The 24983-nt window shown below is 39.0% G+C and overlaps 1 non-coding gene across 1 annotated transcript; it reads left to right on the top strand.

Moving 5' to 3' along the window:
* Positions 1-2016: 2016 nt before the first annotated feature.
* Positions 2017-2143, top strand: LOC114117368 (small nucleolar RNA SNORA28). Its single transcript, XR_003591071.1, has one exon. It is a non-coding gene; the product is annotated as a small nucleolar RNA SNORA28 (small nucleolar RNA).
* The last annotated feature ends 22840 nt before the right edge of the window (positions 2144-24983 follow it).

The following is a 24983-nucleotide window of genomic DNA, read 5'->3' as shown; positions in this document are numbered from 1 at the left end:
AGCTGGGGCGAGAACTTGAAAGAAACTGGATACATTTCCTGTTGTGGAATAGCAACTCGTGTCAATGTGAGTCAATGTCACCCCTGAAAGAAGGTGCTACTGCTTCTGTTCAAATGAAAAAAAATTTTAACTTGTTTTGAATTTCATCATGGAGGGATTCAGGGCTTATTCTGGTATGTTGAGCATAGATCGTGCAGCTGGAGGATTAAAATTCTCTAGAGGTGACATAATTCGAAAGCATCAATTTTTCAGCACTCAGCCTTCTTTATGGTCCAACTCTCACATCCATACATGACTACTGGAAAAACCATAATTTTGACTATATGGATCTTTGTCAGCAAAGTGATGTCTCTGTATCTTAATATGCTGTATTTAAAGAATGGGCATTTATAAACAGATTTCCAATTTTATGGATGTATTTCAGAAAAGAAAGTCTTTTAGTGTGCTTTTTCTGCTATGAAAATAGCTCAAGCAGTGAGCAAAGAAATGGATGAGTAATGAAAGGCTCTGGGATGAATTTTGAGGGGACTTTAAGGCAGAGATTGGTGATAGAATAATTAGATCAGTGGGTGTAAGTGTCCTGGTATCACAAATTGCTCACAGTAGAGCATATACTTTAAGTTATTGGTAATGACACTGAGAGATTTATAATGATACAGCCAGGCTCTGCCATTGTTATCAGATGCTGGATGTGAGCTAGATTGGCTGGGCTTAGAGGTGCAGCACCTGAAACTGTTGGCTCATATAGTGACAAAATCGGAACCTTTGTCTTCTTTACATAATATTCTAATCATAGATAATTTCATGATCATCTAAATGTATATTTTATTGTATATATTTTTCCAGATAATATGCCTGTTTCTCTGTCTTGAATTCTGGTAAGCAGTTAGAGAGGTAGGGATGAAATTATGGTGCTAATTGCTCTAAGAAAAATCAGTGCATCTCCAGCTATCTAATTAGGAGTCATGAACCACATGAAGAATCCTTCCTCTACTCTTGTACAGGCATTGCTCACTAATCAGTGCACTGCTGCTTGGTTGTTTAAAGTGCCCAGTCTCTCACACTTCCCAGCCAAGGGGAGGAGAGGGGCTGTGTGACTCATTTTGGCCATTAGATTGTAGATGGAAGCAATGTCTAGTTTTTAGCTACCAAAGCTAAGAAGAAAAGTACCAAACCATCACGTGTCTCTCTCTCAGCACAGGTGAGAGGAGATGTCTGATCCAGGTGGTGTGGCTAAGGTCTGCTAGAATCTGTGAGCCTGAGTCCTACCTCATCTGAGCCTGTCCACCTGTGCTTGTGTATTAGGCTCTACCCTGGCTAATGCTCACACTTTAGAATAATTATAAAAAGTAAATGCTGATAAATGTCAACTCGTAAAAGCACACATATTCAAAATTACTTTGATAATTTAGATCACCAGTTCATAGGGATCAGTTTTATGCAAAGGCATGGCGTTCTCAAGTGTGGTGATTGCTGGGTTAGACAAGTCACAAGGTTGATCTCAGATGCTGTGGCACTTAGAGCTTTTGATCCTATTGTGTAATACTTGGGAGATCACTGAGAGGTATTAACATGGATTAATAGTTACTTGATTAGATTGCATATGCTTATATTTGTAACAAAGTCAAGAGAACTTACATTACCCAAACTCTTACTTAAAAGGAATTAGGTGAGTAGAATCTCAAAATATTAATCACTCTTAAGTCATGATCATGATCTGTGAGTACTATTCAGTCAACTTTCTACATGAACTCTGACCCCTAAGTACAATAGTTAATCACCCCTTACTTAGTTTGTAAGGTACACATGGATATAACTGTTCCTTTAAAAGCAATAGTTCTCAACCAGGACTGGACATGAAAAGTGCCCAGACAGGTATAAAGTATCCAGGATGTCCCAGCCATACCCAGGACTAATTAAATCAGAATCTCTGAGTGACAACCTAGACACTTGTAAAGGTACAGATACAAAAATCTGTATCTTTGGTCTACATAAAAAAATTACTTATTTCTATGCAAGCAACACTCTGTGGCAGATAAATCAAAATTGTCTGACACAATTTGAGCTTGCTATAGCAAAAAAGTCTAACCTATTCCGGTGTTCTCTTTTCTGTGAGACTAGCCGTTACATAGACTTGAACACAGTTCTAGTAAAAAAAAAAAAAAAAAAATTACTTATTTCCATTCTTTTACAAGTGGTTGACCAGTTTTCCCAGCACCACTTGTTAAAGAGATTGTCTTTTCTCCATTGTATATTCTTGCCTCCTTTGGCAAAGATAAGGTGTTCATTGGTGCATGGATTTATCACTGGGCTTTCTATTTTGTTCCATTGATCAGTATTTCTGTCTTTGTGCCAGTACCATACTGTCTTGATGGCTGTGGCTTTGTAGTAGGGCCTGAAGTCAGGCAGGTTTATTCCTCCAGTTCTATTCTTCTTCCTCAAGATTGCTTTGGCTATTCGAGGTTTTCTGTATTTCCATACAAATTGTGAAATTATTTGTTCTAGCTCTGTGAAAATACCGTTGGTAGCTTGATAGGGAGTGCATTGAATCTATAGATTGCTTTGGGTAGCATACTCATTTTCACTATATTGATTCTTCTGATCCATGAACTCAGTATATTTTTCCATCTGTTAGTGTCCTCTTTGATTTCTTTCACCAGTGTTTTATAGTTTTCTATATATAGGTCTTTTGTTTCTTTAGGTAGTTATATTCCTAAGTATTTTATGCTCTTCATTGCAATGGTGAATGGAATTGTTTCCCTAATTTCTCTTTCTTTTTTCTCATTATTAGTGTATAGGAATGCAAGGGATTTCTGTGTGTTGATTTTATATCCTGCAACTTTACTATATTCATTGATTAGCTCTAGTAATACTCTGGTGGAGTCTTTAGGGTTTTCTATGTAGAGGACCATGTCATCTGCAAATAGTGAGAGTTTTACTTCTTCTTTCCAATCTGGATTCCTTTTATTTCTTTTTCTGCTATGATTGCTGTGGCCAAAGCTTCCAAAACTATGTTGAATAGTAGTTCTGAGAGTGGGCACCCTTGTCTTGTTCCTGATTTTAGGGGAAATACTTTCAATTTTTCACTGTTGAGGATAATTATCATATGTGAAACAAATCACCAGTCCAAGTTCAATGCATGATACAGTGTGCTCAGGGCTGGTGCACTGGTATGACCCAGAGGGAGAGGATAGGGAGGGAGGTGGGAGGGGGGTTCAGGATGGGGAACACATGTACATCCATGGTGGATTCATGTCAATGTATGGCAAAACCAAAAAAAAAATTACCTATTTCCACCTTATTAATGACTTCCTACTGGTTTATGGGGTATATAACATGTCATTTCAAATGACTGTTGTCTTGTATGATTTAGCTGTCTTTTTATTATGAGTGTTATTTGAAAAGAAGAATGTGATACCTCTGGGGAAATCTTAGTTTCCCTTAATGTTTCAGGGGCTGGATTAGCATTTTGCCAGGTTTTGATCCATTAGTTGATTTCCTTAAAGCCTTAGCTAGACAAGAAATGTACCATGTGGGAGCTGACATTCAGGTAAAATCACTACATGTGTTTGTTTGAAGGTAATTATTGAAATAAACACAGTTGACATTATTCTTGTGTGCCAGGTGTGGGATCTATGTATGCACAAATGTGTGTATCTTGGGAACAGCAGTATGTCCTTGGTGTATTAAAAAGTTTGTAAAGAAAAATACTTGGTATTTACATACTGGAAGAATTTTTAAAAGATTTTGCATCTTTATGAAAAAAGATGAAGCCCTTGCATAGGCTGAATTTGTAGGCACAAGTGAATTCCCTCTGTTGCTCTTAAAGGAAAACTGACTTTCTTTTTTATATTTGGAAGGTATGGGTGAAATAAATTCACACATATATATATATATATGAATGCATATTTATATCTGTACATTAGTATACCAGGCTGTGCATATGCTAATAAATTTTCTGCAGTAATCAATTGTGTAAACTGCTTGCTGTGATAAGTTCTTACATCTAAACAATTCCTAAGCAAGGAGTGTTTTCAGTGATTAAACCATGGACTTAGCTGCCACACAGGTTGGGTTTGAATCCTAGTAGTATCACTCACTAGTTGGACTCACTAGTTCGTTGATTTGGGAAGATTACTAAATATTCTTATTTCTCAGTCTCTTCATCCACAAAATCGAGGAAGACCGTCATGGTACTTATTTCACAGGATTATTGTGAGGCATAAATGAGGTGACATATTTAAAGTGTTTAGAAGAGAGCCTGGCATATAGAGAATGCTAAAAAATATTTCCTATTGTTCTTAAACCATCTACAATACAGGACAAGACATCTTGTCCATAATGTACATATATAGCTTTCAGCTTAAAGCCATTAAGTATGGAGACCACATAAGACAGAGGGAATGCATCAGTAACCTTTGTCCTCAAAGTGCATTTGTTTTATGCACATGTTGATCCTGGACCTTCACACAGCTGTACGATTTTTGCCTCATATTTTTCACGCTGTCGGAAACTTTACAGAATATTCCCTGTTGTGTGCTCTGTGGAACTGCTCCTCTAGTGCCGTGTCAGTTTCTCAACTCCTTCCGTTGTGTGCTATGGTTGTTTCCAGCTGAGAATTAATAGCATTGTCTTTTGACACTGGTTGTGTTATCTGATTATTCTTTATTGGAGTTACCTGTCGTTCCCCCCACCCATGTTGCAGGAGAGTAGTTGTTTTGTTCAGTCACTTAAGTAAGTGTCTGACTCTTTGTGACCCCATGCACTGCAGCTTATCAGGCTTCCTGTCCTTCACCATCTCCCAGAGTTTGCTCAGATTCCTGTCCATTGGGTCAGTGATGCAGGGAGAGTTAGGGTTCAGTTCAGTTCAGTTCAGTTCAGTTGCTCTGTCTTGTCCGACTCTTTGCAACCCCATGAATCGCAGCATGCCAGGCCTCCGTGTCCATCACCAACTCCAAAGTTTACACAAACTCATGTCCACTGAGTCAGTGATGCAATCCAACCATCTCATCCTCTGTCGTCCCCTTCACCTCCTGCCCTCAATCTTTCCCAGCATCAGGGTCTTTTCAAATGAGTCATCTCGTTGCATCAGGTGGCCAAAGTATTGGAGTTTTAGCTTCAACATCTCAGTCCTTCCAACGAAAACCCAGGACTGATCTCCTTTAGGATGGACTGGTTGGATCTCCTTGCAGTCCAAGGGACTCTCAAGAGTCTTATCCAGCACCACAGTTCAAAAGCATCAATTCTTCCACGCTCAGCTTTCTTCACAGTCTAACTCTCACATCCATACATGACTACTGGAAAAACCATAGCCTTGACTAGATGGACCTTTGCTGGCAAAGTAATGTCTCTGCTTTTTAATATGCTGTCTAGGTTGGTCATGACTTTCCTTCCAAGGAGTAAGCGTCTTTTCACTGTTTCCATTGTTTCCCCATTTATTTCCCATGAAGTGATGGGACCAGATGTCATGATCTTTGTTTTCTGAATGTTGAGCTTAAAGCCAACTTTTTCACTCTCTTCTTTCACTTTCATCAAGAGGCTTTTTAGTTCTTCTTCACTTTCTGTCATAAGGATGGTGTCGTCTGCATATATCTGAGGTTATTGACATTTCTCCCAGCAATCTTGATTCCAGGTTGCGCTTCTTCCAGTCCAGGGTTTCTCATGGTATACTCTGCATAGAAGTTAAATAAGCAGGGTGACAATATACAGCCTTGACGTACTCCTTTTCCTATTTGGAACCAGTCTGTTGTTCCATGTCCACTTCTATCTGCTGCTTCCTGACCTGCATATGAGTTTCTCAAGGGGCAGGTCAGGTGGTCTGGTATTCCCATCTCTCTCAGAATTTTCCACATTTTATTGTGATCCACACAGTCAAAGGCTTTGGCATAGTCAATAAAGCAGAGATAGATGTTTTTTTGAAACTCCCTTGCTTTTTTGATGATCCAGTGGATGTTGGCAATTTGATCTCTGGTTCCTCTGCCTTTTCTAAATCCAGCTTGAACATCTGGAAGTTCATGTATTGCTGAAGCCTGGTTTGGAGAAAAGATACAGCCACACCAAAGGTCAGGGAAAGGAAGGATTTATTATTACTTGCAGCAAGTAAGACGGAGAAGGTAATGGCAACCCACTCCAGTTCTCTTGCCTGGAAAATCCCACGGTGGAGGAGCCTGGTAGGGTGCAGTCCATGGGGTTGCTAAGAGTCGGACATGACTGCGTGACTTCATTTTCACTTTTCACTTTCATGCATTGGAGAAGGCAATGGCAACCCACTCCAGTACTCTTGCCTGGAAAATTCCATGGGCAGAGGAGCCTGGTAGGCTGCAGTCCATGGGGTCGCTAAGAGTCGGACACGACTAAGCAACTTCACTTTCACTTTTCACTTTCATGCATTGGAGAAGGAAATGGCAACCCACTCCAGTATTCTTGCCTGGAGAATCCCAGGGAAGGGGAAGCCTGGTGGGCAGCCATCTATGGGGTTGCATAGAGTCGGACACGACTGAAGCGACTTAGCATCAGTAGCAGCAGCCAGCATTACTTTACTAGTGTGTGAGATGAGTGCAATCGTGTGGTAGTTTGAGCCCTCTTTGGCATTGCCTTTCTTTGGGATTGAAATGAAAACTGACCTTCTCCAGTGCTGTGGCCACTGTTGAGTGTTCCAAATTTGCTGACATGTTGAGTGCAGTGCTTTCACAGCATCATTTTTTAAGGTTTGAAATAGCTCCACTAGAATTCCATCACCTCCACTGGCTTTGTTCGTAGTGATGCTCCCTAAGGCCCACTTGACTTCACATTCCAAGATGTCTGGCTCTAGGTGAGTGATCACACCATCGTGATTATCTGAGTCATGAAGATATTTTTTGTACAGTTCTTCTGTGTATTCTTGCCACCTCTTCTTAATATCTTGTTTTTGTTATGTGCATACCATTTCTGTCCTTTATTGAGCCCATCTTTGCATAAAATGTTCCGTTGGTATCTCTAATTTTCTGGAAAAGATCTCTAGTCTTTCCCCTTCTATTGTTTCCCTCTGTTTCTTTGCATTGATTGCTGAGGAGTGCTTTCTTGTTTTTCCTTGCTGTTCTTTGGAACCCTGCTTTCAGATGCATTAAAGTCTTTTCCAATGAGTCAACTCTTCGCTTGAGGTGTCATTCTTAATGTTCTCCAAGTCCTGAGATCTTAATTGTGCGTTCAGATTGATCTACATAGATCACTGATGGAAAGAGAAAGATACTGCTGTGTATTTGCTTTCTCTTGCTTTTCCCTAAAAATATACCCCTTTTCAAAGTGTGCATACCTCATTCCTCTATGGACAATCTGGTGACTAAGTATCCAGAGAGAATGTGCCTTGATCGGAGATCTGCAGATGCTCCCAAATCACAATTCAGTGAGATGAACCTATAACAGAACTCTGGGTACTACAGCAGATGGATGAAGTCATATGAGGCTGAGAAATGTAAGGTAGCATTCTCCAGCTCTCCTGGACACCTCTGCTAAAGCTCTGCCACTTCAGGCAAGAAGACTATTTTGCTTTAAGGATTTGCTCATATTTTAGAACATCTAAGGTAGTGAGCAAAACTTAAAAATTATGTTTTTTGAAATTATTAAAATATAATTTTGCAATATATAAAATTAGAAACTATTATGAAATATAACTATATACAAGAGTTTATAATATATAAAATTATAAAGTATATAATATATAAATATATGAATTTATAAAATACACTATGAAAACTATAAAATATTGTTAAATATATATTATAAAAATATTATTATATGTGATATATATTGCTAGAAATTAAACTTACAATAGAAGAAGCACAATGTGCCAGAGGGGATCGTTTCTATAAAACAATCCTACTAGGAGACTAGGTTTTTTCTTTTACTTCTTTTATAATAGCCATTTTATGTGTAAAGAGTCATCCACTAATCTTGTCATTGATACTGAGAATTAGAGTCATGCTGGCGGCTTTCACAGAATTATAAATAGGCCACCTCTGTGCTAATGGATATTTTATATTAGCATTGCATTTAGAATTTTAGTCAATTAGAGATTCTTTTGTTACTTGGTCCTAGAAAGTAAGAGGAACATATCAATATGAGATTAATTATGGCTAACCCAAGGTTGTTTCATTCAAATTCAATGAGAATTTCTTCTGATCTAGAAGAGATACAGCAAGTTAAGACAGTCTTTCAATGAGACATTTTAGAAACAGTCAACCTAGTAATGAGAAATCACAATTTTCTTCAGCTGGAGAATTCCCTCATTTAAAGCTTTCTTTATTAATAGTTCTATGGTATAAAAAAAGGAATGTCAAATGGGGGCATTTAAAAAATGCTGATGCCCTGCCATCTAACAGCTGATGTTTTAATTTAGCTTGTTTCATTGGTATCTTATAGTCAATTTCCATGAACATTCTCCCAATAATAGAGTCTTCAGATTGCTTTTCATTTTATCATAAGATTATTTAAACACGTCATAAATCCCAGTGCAGAAAAGGTTTGCCTATTTATCAGTTGCATATGGAGGCTTGAAGGGGTACAGAACGGTTCAAGACCCATGCCATTTTCTCACTACCACCTATGTTGGCTTATCATCTCATTTCATAACTGTCAGTGAATAGAAGGGGATTGTGAAATTGGTAATATATCATTTCTATGTGCCTCTCACATTTCTTCATGCTTTGAGAGGCACTGAATGCCTTTGTTCTGGACTATCTTTTTAACACTCGCATAGTTAACTGCCTTGGAATATACAAGATACAGTATTTTCCTTTGGAATAAAAGGCAGGTGTGATGACTGTCCAGTAGAATAAGAAAATGAAGCAAAGGACAGCCATGCTCATTGCTGTTTTATGAGTGGTTCCCTTCCTTCAGTGTTCTGGAAACGACACACCTCCTGTGGAGATGTCAGCTGAGCCCCTTTGCATTGCTGTGTGGGAGCCTGAACTTGGGAAAACAGAGCAAATACTGGTGTTCTGGCTTCTGCCTTTGCAATGATCAGCTGTTCCTTGTCTCTGACCCAGGAGTCTCCTGTCCTGCCAGCAGCCCTGGTGCTATGGCAGGTCGGCTCATTAGCTTAGGAGTGAAATAAAATCTCAGACCCTTCCCAGATCTTGACCATTCCAAACCCTCTGCTTGACTCTTCTAAGATAATTTCAATTAATGTTATTATTAGGGTTTGAGATTAGCTGGCAGTCTCCACTGAGCCTCAGTTATTCATCTGCAGAATGAATACATTTATACCTATCTTATGGCCTATTTGGAGAATTAAATGAAATAAAATATGTAAGAAAATGTTATGGAAAGCAGTATACCGCTTTTCGTCATTTCAATGACTCATTCTGTCACTCACATTCAATTTTCTGTTGTAATGTGCTAGTGATCATTGACAAGTTAAAAATAATTAAAATAATCTGTCACCAGGAGACTCTAAAGCATCCTTGTGAAGGTATAAAATTGGGGCAGTATTTTTTATCTTATTGTTTCAATGGAAAATAAAGACAAATGTTTAACTAACTTTTCCATAGTTTCACAGGTTTTAGGACTCAAAATACCTTAGGAAACAGACACAATTGTCTCTATCCATGGAACATAATTTCCAAAATCTCCTTTTCATACATTAGATCATTGAATTGTAGCTGTTAAATCTTTTTAAAAAACAACAAAAACAAATACTGCTAGATACTTTCATCTACGATTATCTCAGTTTTGACATCTTCACAAAGTGCTACATTTATAATATGTGTAGATATTGAAAATGGCAAACTGGACTGCATGGTTATATATTACAGTCCGTGTTCTAGTGTCAAAAGTAGAGTGAAACCCAATTAAGTAACACCCCTTAATGGAGGTCAGTCTCAACGAACCTTACCTCGGTCATGCTGTGCTGCCTTTTCTCAAGATTCAGAAATGAGTGATGGGAGAGAGGACAGTGGGGCCTGACGGGAACAAAAGTCTACCTGGGACTCTAGTTGATGGGCCTTTCTCCACGGACTCATTCTTGTGAATCCACTGATGTTGGGGTTACTTTCTGTAAGCAGTTCCTAACCATGGACATCCTGTTAATAGATAAGATCACTCCTCATAGCAAATAATATTCCTGCATCTGCTCCAAGGTCCAGTTACCCTCTTGACAAAGAGATTAGATCTGATCCTTTGTTTTCTCCCCCAGGGACTCTTGACAGTAAACACAGCAAACCAGCTCTCACCAGATGTGTTAACTCTTTTATCTCTAAATACTGAAAGAGAAAAATGAGAAAGTCATTTCTGGGCAACTTAACCATTATATTGAGAACTCATCCTGATGTCATTGTTGAAACTTTGCTGAACATTTTCTACATTTCATTTCATCATGAAAATAACCTGGCTATGTTGGAGGTACTATTCAGTGTTTACAAATGAGGAAACTGAATTTAAAAGAAGTAGATTTCTTCTCCAAGCTCACATATGTATCACTGTCACAATCAGTAGTTGAAATCAGGTCTCTCTTAACAGACAGTCTAAGCATATTCCATGTGTCGCACTGATTCTTCTCAAACCACAGGTACTTTGCCTCAAGGATGTGTTATCCCTGGATTGGAAAGCTGACCTTCTGTGGTCTGTCTTGGGGTGGTTTGATTCCCCCCAGTGCAGTGACTATCCTGGCAGAAACCTTCAACTGGTTTGGGGGAGCAGGTGCAAAACTTCTGATACCCACCACAGAGACCTTTCTTTGGTTGACTTGGAATATACTGACAGTGAGTCTACTATTAAAGAAATACTTTAAAATTCTGTCTCTATGCCTTACTTCACATACCCTTTTACTCACTTGAACTAACTAAAATGGCAGTTATCAAAATAGGGAACTGTATGATCCTTATGATTAAGGACAGAGACGAGAAAGACTCGGGAGAGTGCTCAGAGAATAATAGAACCCCACTAATGGATTCTGCTCCAAAGCTTAATCCGGTAGCAGACGAAGGTTGAATGAGACTCTCGCAGGGCCCAAGTACCCTCCTTGGGTAGGTGTTAAGGGCCTCTTCGTTTTCAAGAATGCTGTTGTGCTTATTTTTCTTTTTTTCTCTTGCCCAAATGCACGCGCAGAAAACCTTTTATTGGCTTTGTATTACGTGTTGAACACTTTTGCTATTACATTTTCTATGGCTTACTCTTCCCAGAAGGTGTAGGCCTCTCCTTTCTCTTCCTTTTTGTGAGGGTAGCAAAGTTGTTTAGAAGGAAGATGGTAAGTGTGTGTGTCTTTGTGTAAAACTGTACGTAGGGAGATTGTAGGTGGGGGATATATAGCAGTTTACAAATTTTGAAAATTTTTGTTAAAGTATCTGAAAATATAATTTGAGGGTTCTCAAAAACAGGTACTTATTTTGTGAGTTGGTTAAACCTGGTCCTATTTAGCATCCTAGGAATTTGTTATTTACTTTCTTTTTGCAAATCACATACAATAAATCATTTATGAAAGATAAATAATTTTTCTGAATACAACATTTATACATTTAATAGTTGCTTTATAGTGTATGAAACTGAAACATCCGCTCCGTTCTGTCTGACTCTTTGCGACCCCATGGACTGTAGCCTGCCAGGCTCCTCTGTCCATGGAATTCTCCAGGCAAGAATACTGGAGTGGGACTGGGTTGCCATTTACTCCTCCAAGGGGATCTTCCCAACAAACATTATATGCAATTGATGAACGAAGTTGTTTTTTAATTTAAAATGTGTGTTATTTCTTGTTATACCATTGCATATTTAATAGTAATAGCATGCTTGTGTATTAAGTCACTTCAGTTGTGTCCTATGGACTGTAGCCTGCCGGGCTCCTCTGTCCATGGGATTCTCCAGGCAAGAATAATGGAGTGGATTTCCATGCCCTCCTCCAGGGGATCTTCCTGACCCAGGGATCGAACTTTTGTCGCCTACATTGCAGGCAGATTCTTTACCACTAGTGCCACCTGGGAAGCCCACTCACAGTATTAATAAAAGCACAGAATTAAGAAGATTGAGAAATAGGATATCCTAGAACTAAGAATTATAAGTTACCATGCTACTTATTTATGTATTGTTGGTTGTTCCACAATTTGCTTATAGAAAGAGTCAGTCTTTGAAAATAGTTATCCAAAGGGTTGATATAAACAACCTGAGTTGTCTGAGTCACTCAACTTCTTTTCTTAATCTTCTGGAAAATCGCACATGGAAAAGGAACAGGAATTTTATGGTAGGTAGGCATTGTCTTTTTGAGAATTGATAAGAGAAGGGGCTTTGGCTTGGTTGTTATGAGTCATCGTGCCTGCCTCTTCTCTGATGGGTACATTGGTGGGTGCCTTAATGTCTTAGAGCTCAGTGTTCTTCGCTGTGAAATGTGTTTCTTTCTCTGAAATGCTTGCTTTGTCGGGCCGCATGGAAGAATGAATAAAGTGATGTCTGGAATGCTGTTCCCCAGCTTTCCCCATGCTGCCTCCTTTTCACCGGTCAGGTCTCAACTAAAAGGCACCTGTAAGAAAGGCTTGCCCCTCCTGTTCTCCACTGCCCCTTGTCTCCCTGGATCTTCCCATCATGGGCTCTCAGACTCACTGCTTTTTAACAGCACTTATTACCTCAGAAATTAGCTGGCTTATATATTTGTCTGCTTGTTTATTTTCTGTTTGCACCTGTAAAATATAAATTCATAAGATAAAGGAACTTTGTTTTCATCTGTATTCCCTAGGACAGGCTTCCCAGGTGGTACATGTTAAAGAATCCATCTGTCAGTGCAGGAGATGCAGGAGACCAGGGTTCAATTCTGGGTCAGAAGGATCCCCGGGAGGAGAAATGGCAACCCACTCCAGCCTTCTTGCCTGGAAAATCCCATGGACAGAGGAGCCTGGTGAGCTACAGTCCATGGGGTCGCAAAGAGTCCAACATGGCTAAGTGAGCATATATTCCCTAGGACAGTAGCTAAGACAATGTCTGACATATAGTAAGCTTCCAGCAAATGTATAGAGACAGAAAATGGGCATGAAAAAGGTGAAAAGCATAAAGCACGTGCAAATTGGCTCTTTGATTTTGTATTAAAAGGTACTTCTGTTTTATTTAGATGTGTGTTTTGTCAGAGCAGCTTTTCTCCTATAGGCTTTGTGGGTGCCAGTTTTCTCTTTGTAAAAAAGATGTGTTGCAGAGTATCGGCTGAGTGAACCATGATGAAGAAACAGTACACTTAGCTGTTAATGCAGGAGCCAAGACTGCAGTTTGTAAAAGGAAATAACACAGGAATGACCCTGTTTTGACCAGGCCCTGGGATTAGTATGGAAATTGTCTTAATTACTAATGGAACTGAATGGGAGGAGATGATGAGATAAAGTTCTCATCAAGGAGACTTCATCTTCAACTTCAAGGTTGTAATGAGACACCTTGAATATCCAGTTGTACCTGCTGTGACTTAAACCAAATTAAAAATGGTCTTTCATGGACGTCAGCCTGAGGAAACTTTACTGTTAATAAGTTTATTCAGTACCACCACATGGGGAATATCATTTTGATGGGAGAGATAATCCTCAGCAATTTAACCAGCTAAAGATAGAAAAGCCTCAATTCCTGGATCAAAATGTGCATACATTAAAAGACAGAGGAAAACAATCTTTTGCTTTGGAAGGCTGGTTGGTTAACTGCCTGTCCCAGGGAAGCAGTCACCGTTGGTGTTGATGGCAGCTCTGGAATTAAAATAACCAGGTCTCAGTCATGGTCAGTCATTAACTCTCTGACCTTAGTTCTGTAAGCCACAGTTTCCTCATCTGTAAAATGAAGACAGTGATGATGACAATCTTGTAGGGTGGTTTTGAAGGTTTAGTGAGCATTAAGTGAGTACATATACGTCTATACTAAAAACATTATCTGACATGTGGAAAGAACTTCACAGTGATGAGCTATTATTGTAGTCTTCCTCTCTTGCATGTCACCCAAAAAGGGCAAAGAGATCTAACTGCTTCTTCGGTGGCTCTGTGATTCTGCTGCTGTGGTTCTTTGAAGTAAAATGTTCCCACTGTTATGTCACAGTTCTGGAGAAGTAGGAATTATCCTACGGCTTTGATACAGTGGAGAATAAATCAAATGAAGACAGACTCAGAGCAGAAGGGAGCAAGGGTTACTAAAGTTGCCCTGGGAGCCTGTCGCTTTCCTTGGGGATTATTAAATGTTGCTAATTTCCTGTGCTTCTTTCTCAGAGGAAAACTAGGATTTTAAAAAAAGCTTTCACCAAAGACACTAAAAAATCCTTGTCTTTTGGGACTTTCATATGAAGAGAAATGAGAAAACGAATTTATATCTCTTAATTCCTAGACTTCTATTTTTATTGGCGATAAGGCTTATTGTTTTATTTCAAAGTATTAAATTAGAAGTATCATTTTTATTTAAGGAATTTGAAATGGTTCATAGTTGTTAAACATTGTCAAACTCCGGTGAGGAAAGGTGTATGTATATCCATGTGTTGTGTGTGTGTGTGTGTGTGTGTATACGTATATCAGTTCAGTTCAGTCTCTCAGTCGTGTCCGACTCTCTGCGACCCCATGAATCGCAGCACGCCAGGCCTCCCTGTCCATCACCATCTCCTGGAGTTCACTCAGACTTACGTCCATCGAGTCTGTGATGCCATCCAGCCATCTCATCCTCGGTCGTCCCCTTCTCCTCCTGCCCCCAATCCCTCCCAGCATCAGAGTCTTTTCCAATGAGTCAACTCTTCGCATGATATGGCCAAAGTACTGGAGTTTCAGCTTTAGCATCATTTCCTCCAAAGAAATCCCAGGGCTGATCTCCTTCAGAATGGACTGGTTGGATCTCCTTGCAGTCCAAGGGACTCTCAAGAGTCTTCTCCAACACCACATTTCAAAAGCATCAACTCTTTGGTGCTCAGTATATAGATATCATTGAAACAAGAGAGGGAAAACATGGCTTGCTTTTAATATTTGTTGCAGTTAATAAAGTACTCTGATATTTGCCCAGGTAACCCTGTTGCATGAAGATCTAGACTTTCTTTTAGGGTGTTATTAATTTATGTGCTTTAATCACAAAAGGTGGTAATGTCTCTGCATCAGCTAGTCCTGAAGCCATCATCAGTTTACTCCCTGAGACATGTGAAGCCATTAGCCCAAAGAAGAAAGTTTTCACAGCTAAAAAATAAATAACAAAGTGATTCATGATTTTGGGGGGATGAATATAGGGGAACCATGGTTAGGGGTCTTATAATCTTCAAATTTCATTTAAATGTTTATTAAGTATTTATTACTGTCCAACCATGGACTGGACTCTTTCCTGGGTTAGAGATACAAGGATAAGTTAAAAATTTCCTGCCTCTAAGGGAACTCACAGTTTGTGGATGGAGGGCAGAGAGAAAAATTGGGAAACAGAAGTACGATAGAATATTCTCAAGTAATTCTCATTCTCATAGTCAGCGTGTGTAGTTAAGTTTATGTAAGAGCTGGCTGTGAGATTCCCTATGCAAATAAATGTCTGTACTGAAGTTGAGATATGGGTGGGAACTCTATTGATGGAGAAAAATTTATTGATAAATACATCTTTCTTCCCAAACTGTTTGAATTGCTAGTGGAGGTGATGGAATTCCAGTTGAGCTATTTCAAATCCTGAAAGATGATGCTGTGAAAGTGCTGCACTCAATATGTCAGCAAAACTGGAAAACTCAGCAGTGGCCACAGGACTGGAAAAGGTCAGTTTTCATTCCAATCCCAAAGAAAGGCAATGCCAAAGAATGCTCGAACTACTGCACAATTGCACTCATCTCACACACTAGTAAAGTAATGCTCAAAATTCTCCAAGCCAGGCTTAAGCAATACGTGAACCGTGAACTTCCTGATGTTCAAGCTGGTTTTAGAAAAGGCAGAGGAACCAGAGATCAAATTGCCAACATCCGCTAGATCATGGAAAAAGCAAGAGAGTTCCAGAAAAACATCTATTTCTGCTTTATTGACTATGCCCAAACTTTTGACTGTGTGGATCACAATAAACTGGAAAATTCTGAAAGAGAAGGAAATACCAGACGACCTGACCTGCCTCTTAGGAAACCTGTATGCAGGTTAGGAAGCAACAGTGAGAACTGGACATGGAACAACAGACTGGTTCCAAATAGGAAAAGGAGTATGTCAAGGCTGTATATTGTCACCCTGCTATTTTAACTTATATGCAGAGTACATCATGAGAAATGCTGGGCTGGAGAAAGCACAAGCTGGAATCAAGATTGCCGGGAGAAATATCAATAACCTCAGATATGCAGATGACATCACCCTTATGGCAGAAAATGAAGAAGAACTAAAGAGTCTCTTGATGAAAGTGAAAGAGGAGAGTGAAAAAGTTGGCTTAAAGCTCAACATTCAGAAAACCAGGATCATGGCATCTGGTCCCATCACTTCATGGGAAATAGTTGGGGAAACAGTGGCTGATTTTAATTTGGGGGGCTCCAAAATTGCTGCAGATGGTGACTGCAGCCATGAAATTAAAAGATGCTTAGTCCTTGGAAGGAAAGTTATGACCAACCTAGACAGCATATTAAAAAGCAGAGACATTACTTTGTCAGCAAAGGTCCATCTAGTTGAGGCTATGGTTTTTCCAGTGGTCATGAATGGATGTGAGAGTTGGATTATAAAGAAAGCTGAGTGCCGAAGAATTAATGCTTTTGAACTGTGGTGTTGGAGTAGACTCTTGAGAGTCCCTTGGATTGCAAGGAGATCCAACCAGTCCATCCTAAAGGAGATCAGTCCTGGGTGTTCATTGGAAGGACTGATGTTGAAGCTGAAACGCTAATACTTTGGCCACCTAATGCGAAGAGCTGACTCATTTGAAAAGTCCCTGTTTCTGGGAAGGGTTGAGGGCAGGAGGAGAAGGGGCCAACAGAGGATGAGATGGTTGGATGACATTACTGACTCAATGTACATGGGTTTGTGTGAACTCGGAGAGTTGGTGATGGATAGGGAGGCCTGGCGTGCTGCGGTTCATGGGGTTGCAAAGGGTTGGACACGACTGAGCCACTGAACTGAACTAAATTACTTAGCTCTATGTGTGTCTATTTTTGTTCTTTCTAGTCTCTTCAATTAAATAGTTATTTATTGATGATCTTGTTATATAGCCTTGCTGTTCTTGGCTTAGCCTCAGAGGTTTTATAGCATGTGAAATTATAGAATGTTTTAGTATGCAGGACAGCAATTTGTTTCTTATTAATCATATTTAAAAAATATTTTTTTTGAGAAACCTTTCCCTTTATTTTTTCAGGTAAATTTTATAATATTTGGTCAATTAAAATTACTTATATTTACTAGAATGTCATTAAATTATAAATTAATTAGAAGATTACTGCATCTTCACAGTATTGATTGCTCAGATTCCTGGAGTCATTTGTCTCTGTCTGCATAGTTTTATAGTTTTCTTCAAATCAGGCTTGAGGATTTTGAAAGTACTGGCAACAAACTGGAAAATTACTGGAATTATGAAGTCTGTGAACTCAGAGGGTCCACCTTACCACCTCATGGAATGTTAATGACAATAACAAAATTAGATTTTGGAAAGTAATTTCAAAGGAGCTATCTTATTTGATCCTCAGTTATTGTAAATAATATAATGTGAGTCCTATAATCCCTACTTTTATACATTCCTTTTGCCCATGTTGCTCCTTTTTAAAAAAAAATACTTATTTTTAAGAGGATGATAATTACTTTACAGTGTTATGTTGGTTTCTGCCATACATTAACACCAGGTTGCTCTTTTATACCCATAAATGTATCTTTAAATCACATATGAATATTTCCTTCAAAGTCAACTAAAAGGTTACACTTTTGCAGAGCATTTCCTTTCATCTGTCTGTTTTATTGAGACATAGTTGCTATATAACACTGTAATAGTTTAAAGTATGCAAGGCAATAATTTTATAGAGGTATATATTTCAAAAGGATCACCACAATAAGTTTAGTAATCCCAGGGCATTTCCTGATCTCCCCAACTCACTCAAAGAAGTACTCTTCTCTCCTAAATGCCTTTGTCTCTGTCTCTGATAGGGAATCTGTAATTTGCATTGAATTATGTGCTTGTGAGTCTCTGGGTCACTATAACACTGAGCACCTGTTAATAGAGGGGCATCCAAGTGACCATATTGTTAATGGTTGCCTGACTGTGAGGCTGGAGAGACTGCAGTGCAGGTTGATTTCCACATGCATCCAGACCACCAAAGAGAAGCATTCACCGAGTAATGGAATCCCATTTTAGGCTTAGGATACCTGTCTCTATTTCTGGCTTTAGCTCATATTTTGTGTCATAACCTTATCATGTAAACAATTACGACAGTAATGAGACATCTTCTGAACGAATATAAGAAATGTCACAATAACACAGTAATCCTTGCTCAGGTCTGCCGTTCCTTTTCCTCCTCTTTTCCGTCTCTTTTCTTGCTCTTGTGCTAGATATTTTTATACTCTGATATTTTTATACTCCAATAAGAGTGCTTTGTGAAACACAGATCTGTTTATGTGAAGCTTACATTTTTTATCACCTTTAAGATGATTAAAAGAGGTCTGGGGCTTTGTGTTTCATTTAACAAAGGCAATAAGATAATGCCTTGTATTGTTAAGTCTGTATAGCATCTTAAACACACAACAAAGGATGCCTATATATGTGATAGGAGGTAAACATAAAAACTTAGAAACATAAATACACACAGACACACAGACACACAGACTCCTGTAACATTATCCTTCAAATGAACACTCAAAAGACTTTGATGGAGTGGACAAATAGGTATAATACAGACCTGTTTGTATGCTATGATAAACAGAGGATCCCTCATTTCTTGGGGTTTTTATTGACCAAAATAAAACATATTGCCTATTGAAGACAGGAAGAACAATGAGCAAGCATTGAAATAGTTATTGAATTAGCATTCCCAAGCTTTTATGCAATTTTCAAGGAAAGGAGTGTTTCTCTTCTCATTCTTTTTTTTTTTTTCTTCTCATTCTTGAATATAAAGGGGAATTCAGTGCAGTTTGCTTTTTTAAGCATAATGAAGTAAAAAGAGTAAACACAGAGCCCTGACTGGTGGAGGAAATCCTTGTTGCTATTTTGTGTCCCAGTTTATTTTTTATTCTGCTATATTACCTTCCATCAACACCAGTTTCTTTCCTCTCTCTCCAAACAGAAAGAGGCCAACATAAACATGCCTGTCAAGGATCTGACAGAACAGATTTATTGTGCAAGTTAGATTTTACTGGAGTGTTCTCTCCTTACATTTTGCCTCCAGTGCTGGGTAGTATTTTTCTTTCTTGAAATATATATATTTTCCTCTCCTGAAAGGATGCAAACATAAAACATATAGGTTATTCCAGGAACTTTGAAATAGTACCTTAAAAAGTTATTATAATATTCTTCATTGCTTGGAGATCTGTGATGATAATGAAAAAATATATGAACAGTAACACATGTGAGAGCTTAATGGATATATTACAAAATAAGACTTTGCATGTTCCTATTTGAATTCTTTTATTTTTTTCAAATGGAGCTCAGTCTGCATCAAAGTCACATGAAAACTGAGATATTTTCACATGTAGGTCAGGATAAAATATCACTGTCTGTTCCTCACTTATTTATTAATTTTTTTTAATTGATCACCTACGTAATTCAGGTTAATTATTTTTATGACCCAAATCTTCTGGGAAATGACTTTAATTATCCAGTTAACCTTGTATGTGCACAAAGTTTAAGTAAGGCCCAGGCCCAGAAGCATATATTTTTTAAAATTGTAAACTCAGTTAACCTGTTTGTTGACATCATGTGATTAAAAATACAAAGAAAAATGATTGTTCAGTTTAGCTGGAAGAAATTCAGGCCCTTTGCTGAAATCCGAGACCAGCCACAGCACCATCCAGTGACCAGGAGGTCACGGAGGTCTGACCCAGTGTGTCCTGGTCTAGTGCTGCCCTCCTGCCCTGGGCTGAGCTCTGAGTCCCACGCGGTGCGCACTCTCCTCGGGCGGCTGTGGTAACGTGCCACACACAGGGAGGCTTCAGACAACAGCAGAAGGCACTTCTCTCACCGTTCTGGAGCTTAGATTTCAAAATCGAGGTATTAGCAAGGCTGTGCTTTCTTGGCGACTGTGGACAAATCTTTTCTTGAGTCCTCCTAGCCTCCTAGCCACCAGTCCTTGGTGTTCCTGCCTTGCAGCTGTGCCCTTCCGGTCTCTGCTTCTGCCATTTTTACTGTGTTCTCCTTATGTGCGTCTTTATGCGACTGTCATCGAGTCCTTTTTTTAAATTGGAGTATAATTGATTTACAGCATTGTGTTACTTTCAAATGTATAGCAAAGTGGTTCAGATATACACATGTCTGTATATATACATATATATACTTATTTTTTACAGATTCTCTTCCCTTATAGGTTATTAAAAAATATTGAGTGTTCCCTGTGCTAGACAGTAGATCTTTGTTACTTAATCTATTTTATACATAATAGGGTGTGTCTGTTAATCCCAAACTCCTGATTCAAACCTGCCCCCACCTTTCCTCCTTGGTAGCCATAAGTTTGTTCTCTTTGTCTATGGGTCTATTTCTGTTTTGTAAATAATTTAATTGGTATCATTTTTTTTTAGAGTCCATATAGAAGTGACATCATATGATGCTTGTTTTTGTCTGGCTTAATTCAGCCAGTATGAATCTCTAGGTCCATCTATGCTGCTGTAAATAACATTACACCCTTTATTATAGCTAAGCCATATTCCATTGTATTTATGTACCACATTTTCCTTATTGGCTCCTCTTTTGATGGACATTTAGGTTTCTTTAATGTCTTGGCTACTGTGAACAGTGCTGCAGTGAGTATTGGGGTACATGTATCATTTCAAATTACAGTGTTTTTCCAGTATGTGCCCAGGAGTGGGATTGCAGTGTGAATGTGTTCTTATAAGGATACTTGGATTCAGGGACTTCAAAGGAAATCAACCATGAATATTCATGGGGAGAACTGATGCTGTAGCTGAAGCCCCAATATTTTGTCCCCTGATGTGAAAATCTGACTCATTGGAAAAGACCCTGATGCTGGGAATGATTGAGGGCAGGATGAGAAGAGGGCAACAGAGAATGAGATGGTTAGATGGCATCACCGACTCAATGGATTTGAGTTTGAGGAAACCCTGGGGTGTAGTAAAGGATGGGGAAGCCTGGTGTGCTGCAGTATATGGGGTTGCAAAGAGTCAGACACGACTGAGTGACTGAACAACAAAGTATGATTACACCAATAACTTTATTTCTGAATAAGATCACAATCTGAGGTGCTGGGGCTTAGGAGACACAGTTCAACCCATAATATACATCTGTCGTGTTATCAGGATGCTGGTCTACCCACCTCTGCTGAACTAACTTCACAAAGTCCTCCACACTGTCCTGCCTAATGAGCACTTTTATGTCTCAATAATAACCTCTGGATGGTGTGGCCACTGTTGATTACTCTCGGCAACCTGGATTCTCCCCTCTGTCATCTGCTTGGCAACATTACTGAACCAAACTTGGGTCTGATCGCAGTTTCCAATCCCAAAGAAAGGCAATACCAAAGAACACTCAAACTGCTATACAATTGCACTCATTTCACATGTTAGCATTATAATGCTCAATATCCTTCAAGCTAGGCTTCATCAGTACATGAACTGAGAACTTCCAGATGTACAAACTGGATTTGGAAAAGACAGAGGAACCAGAGATCAAATTGCCAACATCCATTGGATCATAGAAAAAGCAAGGGAGTTACAGAAAAACATCTACTTCTGCTTCATTGACTATGCTAAAGCCTTTGACTGTGTGGATCACAACAAACTGTGGAAAATTCTTCAAGCGAAGGTGGGAATAACAGACTACCTTACTTGTCTCTTAAGAAACCTGTATACAAGACAAGAAGCAACAGTCAGAACTGGACGTGAAACAATGGACTGGTTCAAATTGGGAAAGGAGTGTGTCACAGCTGTATATTGTCACCCTGCTTATTTAACTTTTATGCAGAATACATCATGTAAAATGCTGGGCTGGATGAAGCACAAGCTGGAATTAAGATTGCCAGGCAAAATATCAACAACCTCAGATACACAGATGATATCACTCTCTAGTACTTTGGCTACCTGATGTGAAGAACTAACTCACTGGAAAAGACCCTGATGCTGGGAAGGATTGAAGGTGGAAGGAGAAGGGGATGACAGGGGATGAGATGGTTGGATGGCATCACCAAGTCAATGGATATGAGTTTGAGTAAATTCTGGGAGTTCGTGATGGACAGGGAGGCCTGGCATGCTGCAGTCTGAGGGGTCCCAAAGAGTTGGGCATGACTAAGTGACTGAACTGAATGTCAAAAAGTGAAGAGGAACTCAAGAACCTCTTGATGAAGATGAAAGAGGAGAGCGAAAAAGCTGGCTTAAAACTCAGCATTGAAAAAATTAAGGACATAGCATCTGATCCCATCAGTTATAGCAAATAGATGGAGAAAAAGTGGAAATAGTAACAGATTTTATTCACTGGACTCTAAAATCACTGTGGAATTAAAAAAAATTCATTTATTTTCTATTGAAGGATAATTGCTTTATGAATTTTGTTGTTTTCTGTCAAACCTCAACATGAATCAGCCATAGGTATACGTATATTCCTCCCCTTTTCAACCTCTCTCCTCCCTCCCTCCCCCATCCCACTCCTCTAAGTTGATACGAAGCCCGTTTGAGTTTCCTGAGCCATACAGCAAATTCCCATCAGCTATCTATTTTACATATGGTAATGTAAGTTTTCATGTTACTCTCCCCACGTCCATAAGTCTGTTCTCTATGTCTGTTTCTCTATTGTTGCCCTGTAATTAAATTCTTCATCAGCATTTTTCGAATTTCTGTATATATGTGTTAGAATATAGTATTTATCTTTCTCTTTCTGACTTACTTCACTCTGTATAATAGATTATATGTTCATCCACCTCATTAGAACTGACTCAAATGTGCTCCTTTTTATGGCTGAGTAATATTCCATTGTGTGTCTATGTACCACAACTTTATCCATTCATCTGTTGGTGGACATTTAGGTTGCTTCCATTTTCTAGCTATTATAAATAGTGCTACAATGAGCAATGGGATACATGTGTCTTTTTCCATTTTGGTTTCCTCTGTGTATATGCCTAGGAGTGGAATTGCTGGGTCATACAGTGGTTTTATTCCTAGTTTTTAAAGAAATCTCCATACCGTCTTCCATAGTGGCTGTATCAATTTACATTCTCACCAACAGTGCAAGAGCATTCCCTTTTCTCCACACCCTCTCCAGAATTTATTGCTTGTAGACTTTTTGATGATGGCCATTCTGACTGGTGTGAGGTGGTATCTCATTGTAGTTCTGATTTGCATTTCTCCAATAATGAAGAGGAACTAAAATGCCTCTTGATGAAAGTGAAAGAGGAGTGTGAAAAAGTTGGCTTAAAGTTCAACAAACTTCAGAAAACGAAGATCATGGCATCTAGTCCCATCACTTCATGGCAAATAGATGAGGAAACAGTGGAAATAGTGTCAGACTTTATTTTTGGGGGCTCCAAAATTACTGCAGATGCTGATTGCAGCCATGAAATTAAAAGACACTTACTCCTTGGAAGGAAAGTTATGACACACCTAGACAGCATATTCAAAAGCAGACACATTACTTTGCCAACAAAGTTCCGTCTAGTCAAGGTTATGGTTTTTCCAATAGTCATGTATGGATGTGAGCGTTGGACTGTGAAGAGAGCTGAGTGCTGAAGAATTGATGCTTTTGAACTGTGGTGTTGGAGAGGACTCTTGAGAGTCCCTTGGACTGCAAGGAGATCCATCCTGTCGATTCTGAAGGAGATCAGCCCTGGGTTTTCTTTGGAAGAAGTGATTCTAAAGCTGAAACTCCAGTACTTTGTCCACCTCATGCGAAGAGTTGACTCATTGGAAAAGACTCTGATACTGGGAGGGATTGGGGGCTGGAGGAGAAGGGGACAGCAGAGGAGTAGATGGCTGGATGGCATCACCAACTCAATGGACATGAGTTTGAGTGAACTTCGGGAGTTGGTGATGGACAGGGAGGCCTGACGTGCTGCAATTCAAGGGGTCGCAAAGAGTTGGACACAATTGAGCGACTGAACTGAACTGAATAATGAGTATTGAGCATCTTTTCATGTGTTTGTTAGCCATCGGTATGTCTTCTTTGGAGAAATGTATGTTTAGGTCTTTTCCCCACTTTTTGTTTGGGTTGTTTGTTTTTCTGGTGTTGAGTTGTATGAGCTGCTTATATATTTTGGAAATTAATCCTTTGTCAGTTGTTTCATTTGCTATTATTTTCTACCATTCTGAGGGTTGTCTTTTCACCTTGCTTATAGTTTCCTTTGCTGCACAAAACCTTTTAAGTTTAATCAGGATGCACTTATTTACGTTTATTTTTATTTCCATTACTCTAGCAGGTGGTTCATAGGGATCTTGCTTTGATTTATGTAGAGTGTTCTGCCTATGTTTTCCTCTAAGAGTTCTATATTTTCTGGTCTTACATTTAGGTCTTTAATCCATTTTAAGTTTATCTTTGTGTGTGGTGTTAGGACATGTTCTAATTTCATTCTTTTACATGTAGCTATCCAGTTTTCCAGCACCATTTACTGAAGAGGCTGTCTTTTCCCCATTGTATATTCTTGCCACCTTTGTAAAAAATAAGGTACCCATAGGTGCATAGGCTTATTTCTGGATTTTATATCTTATTCCATTTTTCTATATTTCTGTTTTTGTGCCAGTACCATACTGTCTTGATGACTGTAGCTTTGTAGTATAATCTGAAGTCAAGAAGCTTGATTCCTCCAGCTCCCGCCATTCTTCTTTCTCAAGACTGATTTGGCTCTTTGGGGTCTTTTGTGTTTCCACATGAATTGTGAAATTTTTTGTTCTAGTTCTGTGAAAAACGCTGTTGGTAATGTTAAAGATTGCATTGAATCTGTAGATTACATTTGGTAATATAATAAT

Source organism: Ovis aries, chromosome 12, assembly GCF_016772045.2.
Source record: "Ovis aries strain OAR_USU_Benz2616 breed Rambouillet chromosome 12, ARS-UI_Ramb_v3.0, whole genome shotgun sequence".
Lineage (NCBI taxonomy): Eukaryota > Metazoa > Chordata > Mammalia > Artiodactyla > Bovidae > Ovis > Ovis aries.
Note: the sequence above shows the minus strand (reverse complement) of the source record. Positions and strands in the feature narration are given on the sequence as shown.